Source organism: Melopsittacus undulatus, chromosome Z (genome assembly GCF_012275295.1).
Source record: "Melopsittacus undulatus isolate bMelUnd1 chromosome Z, bMelUnd1.mat.Z, whole genome shotgun sequence".
Classification (NCBI taxonomy): Eukaryota; Metazoa; Chordata; class Aves; order Psittaciformes; family Psittaculidae; genus Melopsittacus; species Melopsittacus undulatus.
Genome location: NC_047557.1, coordinates 33,678,300 through 33,694,058, shown reverse-complemented (window position 1 = coordinate 33,694,058; position 15,759 = coordinate 33,678,300). Strand labels below are relative to the sequence as shown.

The following is a 15,759-nucleotide window of genomic DNA, read 5'->3' as shown; positions in this document are numbered from 1 at the left end:
TAAATACTATTTTATACAATTTTTAATGCAAATAACAAAAGCCCTGAAGAAGATGGTGAATTCATCACTATCATACACACTGCTGTAATGGAGAAGGGGAATAGGAAATATGTTTGCAGGCTGTAGTAAAAATAAAGGAATTTAGGACATGCCTACATGTGAAAAAGCCATCAACTTAAGAAATGCTTTTTGAAATGAGCTCTGCTGGAGACACACATTATTCCTTGTGCATTAACATGATTTCTTCTTCCCTTTTCTGAAGTTCTCATGTATTAAGCAGAAGTCAGTAAGGTATCTCTGATTCATTCGAAAACAACACAACTATCATATTTATGTAAGGCAAAAAGTCAAAGAAGTCTGTGCTGTTACAGGACTTGAGAGCCTATTCTCTGGCCTTTTAACCCCACTTCTGTTTGGACGTAGGTGACTGGTGAGTGCAACCAGAAACAACTGTCTCTGTCCCAGTCCTTGGCAATGTTGTGGAACACAGACCATAGCACCACTGTCACCTTGTTGTTCTTGACACACAGCCCTGTGTGCCACTAGATCATCTGGCATCGACATCTTCTTCATGATCCATCTCAGAAGTCAAACATGGTTTTCCCAAGTTAGCCACAGCATGCAATGCAGAGTTGAGGCCTCAGCTTGTTTACATTAGCTGTAGGAGGAGACAAATACTGATCCCCCATACCAAACTCAGGCATCTGTGTTTTGGACCTAATTTGAACAGTTCAAATGAACTCACAGCCCACAGATTCTTTACAGACTATGGCCATGGTGTTCATCCAGCCATAAGGATTACACAGCTGTATATCATGGACACAGGACCAGAGATTCAGACAAGTTGCTCATAGACAGACCAAGAAACATTTTACCATCTACCCTATCATAAAAAAGAAGCTCTTTTTATCCTCTTTTCAGCTCCCTGCATTTATGTATTTGCTAGGGCCTGGTACAGGATCTAAGCTAAGATCGTGCTCCTCAGCTGTGTCAGAACAAACCCCTGCATAAATCCTACATCCATCTGTCCCATTTGGATACATATGCATGAATAAATAAATACTATCAAAATCTGCTGCAAAAATGAAATGAGGTAAATTGGTGCAATAATGTGAATACGCTTCCTTACAGACTGTCTCATTTTGAGTAATCCTCTGAATAAATACTGGTTTACAGGATGAAATAAATACGTGAAATAATTAGACGAATGGGGAAAGAGAGTAATGGGGAGAGGGAAGAGAAGAGGGTGAGTAGTAATGCATGAATTTACATTCCCTGAGACATGGAAAAGGCAGACAAATCAGGGCAACTATTCCATACCCTCTGGCAGCAGAAGGAGCTGATCTTCATCAACAAAACTGAACCTTAGGATTTAGCTTGTTTCATAACTTCAGAAAATGCATATTTTTTTGTAGATATGAGATGTATGCTCCTATTGCAATGCACAGGAATGACAAAGAATTTTCAGACTAAAGGTTAGGTATTCCCCAACCAAAGGGGTATATCTGAAAAGTGGGGACATTCTCTTCCTATTTTCACTGAAAAAGCATCCCATTATATTCCAGTTTCATGAGTGGGAGCTGTGTTTGACTTTAGCTTTCATTTCTAGCAACTTACTTATCTGAATTTGTCCTTGGTGACTTTTGGGTCTTCTGTCCTTAGCCAGCCTTCAGTTTTGGTGTTTCCTCTCTTTGCAATAACACAGTAGCTCTCACTCTCACAGCAGGTTGTAGTAGAACCAGCAGCTACTATTTTCTGATGATGTGACTGGAGCTGCAGGCTGCCTTGGTGCTGCTCTCAGCTCTACCTCACCTTGCAGGCAACACCTGCTCACACACAGTCAGTGTTACTTTCGGGCCAGGGATTCTGTGGCTCTACAAGCTAAAACCCAACTCAGCCTGTAAGTCCAGATTGGAAATACCCCACACACAGATTGCAGGATAATTTACTCCAGTGCTATCCTGTGCCCCACTGTACCCTGCCACCCTCACAAAAGGCACCAACAGATTTCCTTATGTCTCATGGTGAAAGAAATATAAACCAGTTTTGTTTATAATAACAAAAAGATTTATGAGATGAATATATACTGAAGTCTTGGGGGTGCCATGTACTTATGCTCAGCACTGATTATGCCATGAAAGTCTGGCAGGCTAGGATTTACAGCTGCTTACACCTGAACATGCATAAGCCCGTGACTCCATCCCCTTCCATTTGTGGAAACACGGCAAATTGCTCCACCAGGAAAGTGTATGGAGGATAATGCTCACCCTCCTTTGATGGGGTGGGTGAGATTAGAGCTATAATGATCAGAACATCTCAGAGCTTGTGAAGCTTTTCCCTGGAATAGCTCCTGGGATTTAAAAGCCAAAGGCATGACCTCCCAGACTGACAGGAGGTTATGAACTGCATCGGTTCTACTCTCACAGGAGTACATCAAGCCCAACATTTTATTTCCTTAATGGTTTTTTTTTTTCAGCACTTCTAGAAAGCATTCACAAAAAAACATAGACTGATCAAATACATGCTTTGTTAACGAATGTGTAGTTGAAAACTGCTATCAAGACATGTTTGGTCTAACAACAGTTAACATGTTAAAAGTTTATCATACCCTAAATCAGTTTCCTCAGTTTGACTGCCTTGCTCAGTATTATCTTCCCATGAGGAGTTTCAGTTCTCCTTTCATGCTTACAAGTCACTGAGCTGAATGTGAGGTGTAGTTTATCTTGTTGAAAAGGGTGTTTTCTGCAGATTTGCCTACCATGCAACAGTAAACTCACAGAAGATACTGCCATATAGAAAGGTGAAACAACCACCAAAACAAGTTAAAATGCAGCATAGTGGCAAGGAATGGCAAATCCTAGCTTTTAAAAAGACATTTCCTCTTTTGTTCATCAGAAGAGAGACCATGGTGCTGAACAAATGCCAAAACTGCCTAACAGCCATCCTCTAAGTCATGTGTTTTGCAACTGTTCAGACACATGTGGCTTTAGGTGAAAGTGTATAGTTGTGTTATTGTAAAAAACAAATGCATATTTTTAGAAACATTATGTATACAAAAATCCTTCCCTTGGATGCACCTCAATTACTTCACCAACAGCAGAGCGTTAAATAGGAAGTTGTGTTTATGTTTTGTTTATAGTTAAGAAAAACATGTGTTTGACACTAACAGAACATCCTAAGACCTTCCTTATTCTCAGTACAGTATGCAAAGTTTTAAACAGCAGGAATTAAAACTCCCCACTAGAAGCATGTTCAGGCATAGGAATACAGCCTGCATGAGTATTCAATGAGATGGGGAACTCTGCACAAGGACAACGTCAAAAAATAAAGGAACAACAGGTGACACATTCACTTATACCACAGACTGGCAGAAAGGAATGCCAGTACAAGTTTGGGCTGCATACCAGAAGTGTTAGATAACAGGGCAGGAAATTTTCCATGCATTTACTACAAAGAGTTTGGATTTTGTGAGGAGAGATGCATTTGTTTTGTTTGCATGCTGACTTGAGTGCTCCTCTGGGTGAAACCTGTGCAAAAATAGGTGAATACCGGCGATCTACAATCTTCTCTTCATCGACACAGAAATTGTGTTGTAAGACCTATTACATAGTCATGATTGGGTATAAGTAATGCTAATATTATGGGATTTTGTTACTTCAAATGTTTTATCTGTGTCACTTCCTTGCTTTGTGCTATAAATATTTAAACATTCATGGCTGCTGATGTGGCCCCCTGCTAGCTTTGAGATATTGCTGTTCTTGTAAGCAGACAGAGAGCTCTGGCAGAAAAATGTGTGAAGTGTTTCATCCATTCTAGGTCTCTGGCTATGAGAAAGAAACTTGAAATCTGAAGCAAGGGAAAAAAATGCAACTGAAAAGAATAAAATCCTTAGCAGAAGGAGAAATTTGTTCATGAAAAAAAGTTAATGTGGTGTTGGTTAAGGGAAAATGCTAGAAGTTTGCATAGTTGCTCATGGCTGATTGTGGAGAGGCACAAAGCAAAAGAAAAGCATCTTAGCATGGATGTATTTAAATGCAAAGACAAATAGGAATCCCAAGGTGACTTTTCTTGTCTAGAAATCTTTGTGTAGGAGATAAGACAAAAATTAAGAGTGGTTGCAATATTAATAGGAATAATTAACAGAGGAGAAAAAACTACATGCTGTTGGCAGAGCTGTCTAATGAATTTCTGAAGAGCCTTTCCAACCCAGGCTTTACTTCTAATGAACATTAATTGCATTTTCCATCTATACACAAATTAAAATGAAGCTCAGTATAACATCTGCCTGAGAAAGGTACCATAGCCAAGTGGCAAGCACATGCCCAACAGAGAAAACCCTGATTTCTCTATAATCCAGTCACAGTGAAAGTCTAAGCTGTCTCAGTGCACTGTCTCTGTGCCAAAGGCCCAGTAGAATGACAGCCCCTTAAGCAGAAAGAAGAGTAGGGTCTCTTTTCAGCAGCTATACATGGCATTCCCTTACCCTCCCTGTACACGCTTCCATGGCTTAAACATTCAGCATTTATCAGGGGGTTGAAAGCTGAATTCTGGTGAAAGGCCCCCACAAGGCAGGAGGTGGGAGATCTGCTGACTCATTCATGATACACAAAGGGCTCTGCAAAGCTCATACAGATGTGGGGAGTGTTCCTTGTAGGTCAGGTGGTTCTTGGTCCACACAGCTATTATGCCCACATGGAGTAGTGACAATGGTGAATCAAAGGCAGTCAACAATCATTTCATCAGAGACTGAATATCCTGCATGTATGTAGCAGTAAAAAACCCAAAGCCTTGCAATTGTAAAGTACGGCCTAGTTAGAATTGTCTATATACATCACACCAGGACTTCAGGCTCTGCAAATGATGGCACCAGTCCAAAGGAGCAGAGAAGGCCTTCATATGCTTGCCTGAATGGTTTGTAACACTTAAATATAAGGTCATCAATCCCATTCCTTCCTGTTCATTAAAAATACAGTCAGAGAGGATGGAAATGGTAAATGCTGTTAACTTAAATTTATTTAACTTAACTTACTTAACTGAACTTTAACTTAACTTACTGGAATGGGTTGTCCAAGGAAGTTGTGAATGCTCCATCCCTGGCAATGTTCAAGGCTGGACAGAGCCTTGGGTGATATGGTTTAGTGTGAGGTGTCCCTGCCCATGGCAGGGGGGTTGGAACTAGATGATCTTAAGGTCCTTTCCAACTATTCCATGATTCTATGATTCTATAATAAGCTAACTCTGTAATGAAAACTAACAAGCAGATACATCATGGTGTTCACCTTCTCCTACAAGCATGTTGGTTGTTGCTATCTAGACAGCATCAGAGCTCCAGTTGTGCATTATTTCTTCAAAGCAGCTTCTGTGGTCTGTGTGATGACTGTGCTTCACACAAATGCTAACTTTCACTGAATGCCCTTACTATTTTTTTGCATCAACTACTCTTTAATCTGTTATATTTTTAATAGCAAAGAGCCGGAAGGCAAATTTTGTCAGCTTCTAATAAATTCTGGTTTATTTTTGCTGAGACAAATCACCAGTGTGCATGTGTGTGAGAATGGGCTTTCTTGCTTGAAGGCATCCAGGAACAAAACACCAAACACAGAAAATGCCAGAAAAATTCTGTTTCTAATAGTAAAAAGACAGTGCTGAAAGAGTTTAACTTACACATCCCAAACTGTTTTGATGTGGACAAATGCATACAGATTGCAACAACCATTCAAAAATGTTTATTAAACTGGTGACAATTTAAAATAAGCAGTTTAAAGAGAGTATGAAGCCAGTTTTGAGCTTTGACATAGCACCCAAGTCTTCTATCATGTGGTCAGAATAGACATTTTAACTGCATGAAGATAATATGAGAGTCACAGCATCATAGAATCAGCTAGGTTGGAAAAGAACTGTCTCAAGTTTTTCTGTCAAGTGTTACCCTTGCATAGCTAACTCATTGCAAAGGCAAAATCCATGAGCTCCATGGCCTGATGCTGGAGACACTCAGCTAAAACACATGTTGGTAGCCTGGAACCTAGTCCCATTAGTGCTTGCTTATGCTAACAGTAACTGGAAGAGATCATACCAGAAACAATAGGAGAGATTCACTCTAAATTAATTAATAATCTGTTAAGTAAAGAATCTCCTTGGGAAATGAGAAAGAAAAAGAGAGATACTGTTTGTACATGTTTCAAGTCCTCCTTCTTCCAGACCTACCCATGCACCCATGTACCTGTTTGCTGCCTACAAAGTGGAGGGAGAAAGAGGAGTGTCTTCTAATCCCTCTTTTTAATTTTGACCAGAGATTCAATACTGAACAAGATAAATGTTCTGTCCAAAACTGACACTTCAAAAGAAAAAATCATTGTTTTGAAAGATTATTTTTAGACAAAAAGAACAAACAATAACAGCAATGACAAAAATCAAAAAAGGATGCTGCAAATATTTAGAATGTCTTCTCATGTATGTGAGTGAAAACTATATAGCTGTTTCATGAGCCCATGTAATGGTGGCAATGCTGAATCACATGGCTGTACAAATACAGCACAAGGCATGCTCATGTTCACTAACTTTTCTCTGGGGATAACAAAAAAGAAACAGTATTGGCATTTTACTAATAGAAATGAGAAAAAAAAGAAAATATATGCAAAAAATGGCAAGATGCATAGAGACTGGGTGGAAAGCTGTAAAATGTAGCACAACTAATGAAATTATCATTTATCACCTAGTGATTAGTGCTTGTTATGTCACCTCAAAGATCTGTGTACTGATCGTAAAGGATTATGTATGTAACTAATTACATTTATTTTTTATAAACTGTATTTTATGCTCACGTGTATATAGGTCTGAAATAAACACAGTATATAAGTGACTCGACTTGGCAAAACATGCATTAGATGACATTGTAATCTCTGTACAACAAGATGGAACTAGAAGAGCTTTTTTGTTTGTCTGAGACCCAGATTTAAAACAATGATATGAAATTTTTTTTATGGGAATCTAGCAAACCTATTTCACTACTGCAGAAAGGTAAGGTACCCCCATGACTGCCATGGGATGTGACACTGTATAGTAGATTAGTACAGGTTTCAGAGCTTGCAAAGAGCCTGTCTCATCATAGCTGCAAATAATTTATTGATGACTTGTAAGATAGAACACATTTAAAATCTCCTCAATTTGCTGAGTCTTGTGCTATAAAGCACCTCAAGGAGTCCTACAGTAATTTTACCTTAACCTCTTTACTTTGAAGGGGGATGCCATGGAGAGAAACCTGTACCTATTTTTACTAGATTTCTGTCTTTAGGGGAAATCTGGAAGTTATAAGAAATGCAAACAAAACTGAAATTGCTGTTGTTACTTCAGGTCAGGTAAACAGTAATAACAAAATCCAAAATTATAAAAAAAAAAAAAAAAAACAAAAAACCAAAAACCAAACAACTAAGGTTGTTTAGGGTCCTAAGTATGGAAATGAAGTAAAACTTTTAAGAGTTTTATTTCTGCTGGTCTACAACAACTAGAAACCTCAGAGAACTTATGAGTGAAATATTTTTGTTCCAGGTTTGTTTTACCTGCCCATGCATGCATGATGCTAGGCAATGCCATCTTTTAAATGTATTCACATTCACGTGCAAGTGACTAGCTGATGGTATGGTACACTCCCATTCACGGGCAAGACCTGATTTCAGCCCTTATCTACCACCATTCTTTCTAAACCACAGTTTTTCATGAATACATTAAAAAAAAAAAAGGAAGAAAAATAAAAATTTGCAGTAATGAAAAGCACTCGATATGCTGTCCAGTTTCTTTGTCTTGTTTAATCAAGGTTCTTGGAGTACTGGGGAATACCACACCAAAGCTTTCATCCAGAACTGAGAAACATTGTCCAGCTTTTCAGGGAATTCTTTGTCCAAAGGGCTTGGAGGCCAGTAAGGGAAAAGGAAAAAGGCCTTCCCATACTGTGAGTTCTTACAGCTGACAACATACACGTGCTGTCCTAGAGGGATTGTTTTTTCCAGACCCTTTTTCTTGCCCAAAGATTCAGCAGCTTATTCTGCTGACACCTGCCAGACAGCTGTAGTGTAAGAACTGAAAGACTGTTGTTGTTGTGGCTTATTTACACAGTTATGCTTAATTTTTGCTAAGTGTAATGGCTTTGTAAGACAACAGCAAGCCTAAGTTTACTGCTTCTGTTCCTACTTTTCTTTCTTTCAAGCTTTTGATAGCAATACAGTCCCTAAACACATGGCTAAGCTGTACCTGGCAGGACTGGAGATCAGGAAACCAGCAACTGTCCAGTCCTGTGGCAGGGTACACTGACCCTTCCACAAAATGCTGTTCTGGTCACACCAAGCCACCAGGCAAGGCTCTAAGAAGAGGTCCAGCAGTACAAACCACTGTTAGATGTTTGCTCCTTGTGCCCCCCAGCAGGCACCAGAAAGAGAGAGGGACTTTATCCTTCTTTCCTGCAGCTCCAGTGGCAGGGAGGACCTACCCTTGCAGGATGTACCTCTGCTTTTCCCTAAGACAGAGGCAGTGCAATTCTGCAGAGCCTAGAGGCAGAGCAGAGTCTATTTACAATGTCTGCCTTTTAAAGTCCCAACCTGATGTTTCTTTTACACAGTCTGCTTATGTATTAGTCCCCACTGTGCAGTCCTTCGCCCACAGTAAAGCCACATCCCAGCATGTTGAAGACATGTTAATGGTCTCAGGTATGACAGCCTAATAAGTCTCTATGTATGTCTTCCCCCTTCTTCAGAGACTCCGTGTGGCACCGTGGTGTTGCTGCGATCACCAGGTCTACCAGTGAGGCAAGGTGTTTTAATTAAATAATGAGTATTACTACAGGGAAGTTGAGCATGAGGAAGACAGGCTGCATTTTCTGAGCTCAGATTGAGGGCCCCAGAGCTTGCTGCGTTATTCTCTTTCCCCATGATGATCTTTGCTCATGTTGCATAGCTTGATCTCTGTTAGAGCTTTCATGTGAGAGAACTAACAAGTTTTTGCTGTTGTGCCTACTTGAATGTTGCTCAGTCATTTTTGTGTATGATCATCTGACAAAGGGCATGTGCTTCCCAGCAGTTGATTCAGTGTATCACTAAATGATGGTCTTGATAGGAGCTACGTGCTCACTCACCTCAGACATTATATGCGGTATCGGACAACCTTCTTCCACAGCAGATAATGTAAATTCTAGAAAAGATGGGGGCTTAATGTTCTCTGCTTATTGCAGGGGTAAGGAAGAGGGCATCTATATATACAAGCCCTTACATTAACATAAATCATGCCTCGTTCAACTTATCAAATACAGTTTTCAACTAAGTAGATTTTGTTCATTTGCCTAAATATGTCGTTACAGCACACAGACAGACTTTACTGTCATGGCTTTACCTTTCCAGCCACTGATAAAATAGGAAAAAGAATGTTCTCTTTTAAAAGGCCTGGGGGACATGAGAAGGGTTATTATAACTCTCCCGAGCCTGTTTTTAGGCAATCCTGATAAGCATGAATTATTAGGAGAAAGATAAAATAAGTCTGGAAACAATTTTGAGAAGGCAGTAACGTAATTAGTTCTGAGGACGTTTATAACCAGCTGCTGCGAAAACTCAGTGTGAACTGTAGGTGGCACCATTTGTATAGAATTTTGAAGAGCACTAGTGAAGAAAGCTATCTCTAATTCCGAGTTTTCTGATAGCTTGCCGTGATCGTATAGTGGTTAGTACTCTGCGTTGTGGCCGCAGCAACCTCGGTTCAAATCCGAGTCACGGCAACGAAAGGTGCATCTTTTGAAGAGGTATGATTAGCAGACCGAAAGTAACCAATTAGTGATTTCTAAGACTAAAATGAGAAAGCAATTAGAAGCTCTGCAACTTTTACAAGAATGTTTGATACATGTGTATGTACCACGAGTGTTGCTTCAGTTATCCTCTTGTCAACTGGTTTGGTGGTTTTTTTTTTAACTTAAATACTTTTGGATATTTTGATAAATGCACTGGCATAGTGAGCATGTAGTTTTAACTCATTACAGCTACTTAGAGATCAGGACTGAGCAATGAAGTCTGTTTGGGTATGATCTTTCTTAGTTCTCATGCTAATAAAGCAAGCAGCCTGAATTACTTGGAAACACAACAGTGGTAGATGTGGGAATCCTGCATACACAGGCATGAACTGCTGCTAGCAAAACCTCTTAGCTGGTGACAAACAAGAGGAATCACCACTTGTCAGTGATTCCAGTGATTCCCTTTGTTTTGGTGGTAGGAATGGTGTGTAACTTCACTGTCCTGCCTCCCTGAGTAACATGAGCTCATAGTCTCAGAATTAAGACTTCATAAAAATGACCATGTGGATTTTATAAATTAGTAATGGCAACTATGGCAGTTTGTTTAATAAATGATAAATTAACCACAAAATTACAGAGCTGGTAACAACTGTATTAATAAAAGATTGTTATTATGGAGTTTATCACATGATTTGGATGCCACTGAATAGAGTTTCTGATCATTGTCTTCAGTTTACTAAGGAGCTAACTCAAGAGCAAGCACTGTTTTTCTCTTACTGTTACATCTGCCAGAACATCAGTCCTCTGCATAATAGATCTCCACCAGGCTCAGACAGATTCAGCCTTCAAGAGACAGGCCCAGCACTTGCAGAGTGTGAATGGTAGGTACCTTTCTCTCTGCAAAGAAACAAGAACTTTCCTTGCCCTCCTATCCAGTGAGAAAGTGAAACAGAACTTTCTGTGTACCACTGTCCAGAAAAAACAAAGCCCTGTACACCTGTAAACCTGGGAGGGGATCTCACCTCTGGAGGCTGCAGGGTTAGGTGCCCCAGTTTTGGTGTAGAAGGGTAGTGACCACTGGCATCTTATCACCTCCCTCAGGTTCACAAGAGCTTTCTCTGTTCTTTACAATATCTTTGAGTATTTGTCTGATTAGGCTCAGATTTCCTGACTAAATATCACTCAGCCTTTTAGGAGCATATCAGAGCAATTAGCTTTTGACTTCTTAGTTTAATTGGTGAGACAGATGTGACTGATTTCCCAAAAGAAAGTAATTTAGGAACATGACTAGTGTAAAAGAGACCAGCATGATCTTTCATACTCTGTCTCTACTGTAGTCTGTCAGAAATGTCATCTGCTCTGTTACATTTTATAAACCTCAGCAATACAAAATTAACTCATCACAGATGCATATATTCTTTAAAGCATCCTAGTGAATGATTTCCTAGAAAAGAAATATAAAAATTGTAATTTCAGAAATGCTAACAAGGATCCAGGCTTACAAAAAATTATTTCTAAAGCTCTGACTTTTTCTTTTTGTCCCTAAGAACAATTTGAAGGCCAGGGAGAGGAGTTTGTTTCAGCAATCTCTCTCTTTAAGTAGCAAGCTGATCTGGTGGGAAATGAAAAATAGTATGTTAAAAACTAGACAGGAAAAGGGAGTGCATGTCTTTGCAGCATGTCCTTTTGTGCCTGCCATTGTTCTGGTGCATGACACATTCTGTGTTGAAAGTAAAACTGTTAAGACATAGAGGCATTTATGTACATATCTCCAGTATGCCTAATTTACATCTTGGCACTGAAATTAATAGGATGTGTCCATCAACAGTGGTTTTGAAAGATTTATTTCTTGTTATTGTGTGTTAACGTTAGCTGTTGATTAGGGTTGAAACTGCTGGAGTTTTTAAGCTATGGAGAAAGACGGCTAGTTGTTAACAAGGCAACACTAAACTGGAAGACTTTAAAAACTTTTGAACAAAACCTGTCAAAGTATTAATACAATCTAATGTAGATTTCTGTTCCAGCCCCTTCGTTTTTCAGAACCAGCAGAGCTGGTTGTATCCTGTCTGATGTTCATATCAGGTGTTGGGCAGGATAGAAAGCAGTGGCTGTTTTGAATCTGCAGCCATCAAATCAAATTAATTCTGGTTTTCATTCTCTTTACAGGAGTGCAGCTCATATTAAAACTTTTATAGGTCCCCTCTGAAATCCTTTCAAAGGGCTCTGGTCAAGAAAGCTCTTTGAAAGGAGATCTGTGATAAAGAGACTCCTGAAAGCTTAAATAGCTCATTGTACTTCAGCAAAGAATGCCAGGAATTCATTTCACAGGTGGGATGATTTTACCTCTGGAAATTCAGCTCTGAGTTTACAGGCTGTTATTGCAGGATGGGTAGTAATTGGGGAAAATTTGGCAGACAGGGAGATTCCTGAGGCTGATGTGTAAACATCACTGCATAAACAATGTCTGATGCTTGTGCTTCTGTAGCTTTTCTCGTAATCTGTCTTTAGTGTTTCTTGAAAGAAAGCATGTCCCTCTCTAAATAAGACTGTGTGGTTTCTTATTTGTAAAGCTCCAGCAGCCACTCACAGCACTGGAGAGAGCTGCACTAGAGTACATGTGAAGACTGGGATCAATTTTTGAGGCTTTGACTTGTACAACTTTGGGTTGAGCTTTGACTCAGGTTTGAATCCTACAGCTTTGTGTACTACACTTAAAACTACTGACTAGGGCCTGGTTTAATTTCTCCATCAAGAGTTCAGACAAACCCAAAACTACCAAAATGTCCAAAACTAGCTAAGTAATGTTTTATGTTGTTTAAAATATATGTATTTTATATATGTGTGCCTATATAAAAACATATACATAGAGAGACATATTTTTATATATCTTGAATTCTAAATTCCAACTTTTTCATTCTAAGACTGAATAGATATATCCTCCTGATCTGGAATTTCACAGAAGCAAAATAAGCTCTTTGAGTTATGTTCAAATACATCTGATAAATACCTCTTTCACAAAGTTTTGTGAAAGTAATACATAATGTTTTACAACTTTTTCCTCCACTATTTTATAACAAATTGTTGTATATGTTTTCTCTGCACCAAAACCAACTCAGAATATGACACTTGTGATGCTCCTTTTAAGGGAATATCTTCTTTGCTAAGACAGCAAAAAATTTCTCTTATAATTAAGTCTGTAATGTTAACATAATCATGTCTCTGTGCTGCTGAACCAGAACCTATATGCTTCTTGCACCTGAGAATTGTGCACGGAGCCAACAGCACAGTCACTGCACTATTTCATAATAGTGTAATGTTGTTCTTAGAGATTCCTGCATTCCCAGTTTAGATTTTGCGCTTCCAGACTCCAGGAATAATTTTTTGGTTTGTTCTGTTTTGGTTGGGTGTTTTTGGTTTTTTGGTTGGTTGCTTGCTTGCTTGGGTTTTTGTTTTGGCTGTTTTGGTGGGGGCTTTTTTTTTATTTGTTTGGTTAGTTGGGCTTTTTTTGGGGGGGAGTGTTTTGTTTTGTTGTTTGGGGGTTTTGGGTTTTTTTTTGTGTTTCTCTGATATGAGCAGAGAACCTCTTTTTTTACTGTCCAGAATTATATCACTAATTTGTTTGGCAGTGGCAGCTCTATCTAAACTCTTTAGGAAAATCTGGCATAGTAGGGTGTGTTTATTATGGGACCTGCACTGTTGCTGTTATTCACCATGCAGCCAAAGGTGAGAAGGTGTACTGACCTTTATATCAACACAGAGAAGAAAACTTCTTTATGATATAGCCATGAAGGCATTTATATTAAAACCACATGGGGTAAATTAATGTTTCACTATTACACTTAAGAGAGAGAAATGCCTGAAACATTTAGCTAAAGCAGCAGTAAGAAAACTAGCATATCAGGGAAAATTCTCTTCAGAAGCATGTCTTAAAGTTTTTTGCATGAGTACTGAACTTGACCGAAATTCAATTGCAAAAGAACTCTAGAAAGCTAACAATATGTCTTCCAGGAAAAAGAAATAATGATGTCTTCCAGAAAAAAAAAATATAAATTCTAGAAAGAGATTTAAGGTTGATCCACCAGCTATTGAACTGCTTTGTTTCACCATATTATCCTTCCTATTTCTTGTTTGCTGAGAGATGAGTTCAATGGAATTAAATATTCCCTGCTGGTCCTCAACATTATGCAAGTCCCGCTTTAAAAGCAATCTCTTTTCATCTTAATAGCTTCAAGATAGTCCTGCTTTCTTACTGAGCTCTGGACAGGCACCTGGAGAAAGTTTGCCAAGATCTGGGAAGCCTATGTCTGGATGCCTGAATAGTGTTAGACCTCAGAAGGACATACACTGTCTTCAGTAAGGAAAACTTTAGACATTCTGGCCTCAGCTTATAGGAAGACATGCCATTTATCATAAATAAATATTTGTTGCCTTCTCCCTTTTCATCCTCTGGTTTTCCTTTTCATTTGCAGTCAAGCTATGTGCTTTAGTCAAAATTAATAGTCACTTCAGTCAGCAAGATGTATAGCTATCTAATGATGACATTAGAATTGGTTATATGATCTCAAGTTCATTAATACATTTTTATCATCTTCTGTTAAAAAAAATTAGAACTGTGTTGCTGCATGATTCAATCAGTATAAAAAAATGCCTATTTCTAGGCACCTGAGAGTGTTTTGAAACTCCTTGTGCCTTTCAGCTTTACTGCCCATTGTCCCTAGCACAACACCACTTGCCCCTAGCAACCCCACCCCATCAAACAACAACACCCACCAGGCAGCATAGGCAGGAAGAGTGAATACTGTTTAGATAAATACTCATGTCAGACCCTTTTGGCAGAATCCTCATGGCAGCATCATCTTCTCCCCACAAAATTACACTGCATTTCCAGCAGCATCTTGCTTCTCTTTAATCAAATTCCAGACCTAGACACGATTATCTCCCATTTGCTGCTATTGATTACTGGCCTCATAAGAACATCATTCTAGGAACAAAAGTACTGAAAGGCCTCACAATAAAGAAATCGATCGCACACAATTTCATGCCTCCTTTGCTGCTCTTTCCTGAAAAATTATTCTGGATTTTTTTTCTGTGGTGAGTTATCCCTGACAACAAATCATAGACAGAAATCAGTCTTCACTGGGAGAGAGAAAGGAGATATGTTAAAAACCTCACAGAGTGAAGTCGGTGAAGATGCTGTCCCAGACAACCTTAGTACAACAACAGCTGTGTCAACTGCTTGAAATGGCACAAAAAGAGACAAAAAAACTACAGTGAAAAGAGTGTCAACCACCCTATCATGTGTCAATGAGCATGATCTTTCTTTCCTGCAGCTACTGCTTCCTCTCATCTGTTTTGTTCTGTGCTTCAGACACTGTGGCCTGTTCAGCCGTTGTTGCAGAGTGAGGGCTTAGTTGGATGTCACATTCCCCCTGGTATGTCTGCAGCACCAAGCCTCTGAAAGTGAGGACCAAAAGAAAAAGAGTTCCCTCTTCCCTCTGCCGTGACTCGGATTTGAACCGAGGTTGCTGCGGCCACAACGCAGAGTACTAACCCCTATACGATCACGGCAAGCTACAAAAGATGTGTCCTCTGTCTCATGTTCTTTGTCCCCTCCAGCAGAGCCATGCAAGCGTTGCCACCTAGTGCGGGCTGGCTATAGCTCTCTACATGCTGTCCTTCTCCCCAGGGTGACTGCTGCAGCATGCTTGGGCATCCCAGAACCAAAACCGGCACTGCCGACAGAGAGGTGCCTGCAGAAGGCAGGAACAGATGCTATAGTGGCAGAAAAATATTCCTGCTCCTTTTGGCAATGACAGTCTGGTGCAGAAATGTTTTGTTACCTTCTGTTTGGCCAGCATCTATCTCCAAACATAACTTTTGTATTCTTTCTCTTTTCGATGCTGGGCCTAGTGACAATGGAAAATCTGATGAAAGGACATTCAAAGTTACACAATTATTTTAAAAGCTGTTAAAAAGGAAGCATACAAACACACCTT

General features: G+C 39.4%; 2 non-coding genes across 2 annotated transcripts; one reads left to right on the top strand and one right to left on the bottom strand.

Moving 5' to 3' along the window:
• The first annotated feature begins 9,682 nt into the window (after nucleotides 1-9,682).
• TRNAH-GUG (transfer RNA histidin (anticodon GUG)) lies at nucleotides 9,683-9,754 on the top strand. The gene has a single exon. It is a non-coding gene; the product is annotated as a tRNA-His (tRNA).
• A 5,505-nt stretch (nucleotides 9,755-15,259) lies between these two features.
• TRNAH-GUG (transfer RNA histidin (anticodon GUG)) lies at nucleotides 15,260-15,331 on the bottom strand. The gene has a single exon. It is a non-coding gene; the product is annotated as a tRNA-His (tRNA).
• Nucleotides 15,332-15,759: the final 428 nt, after the last annotated feature.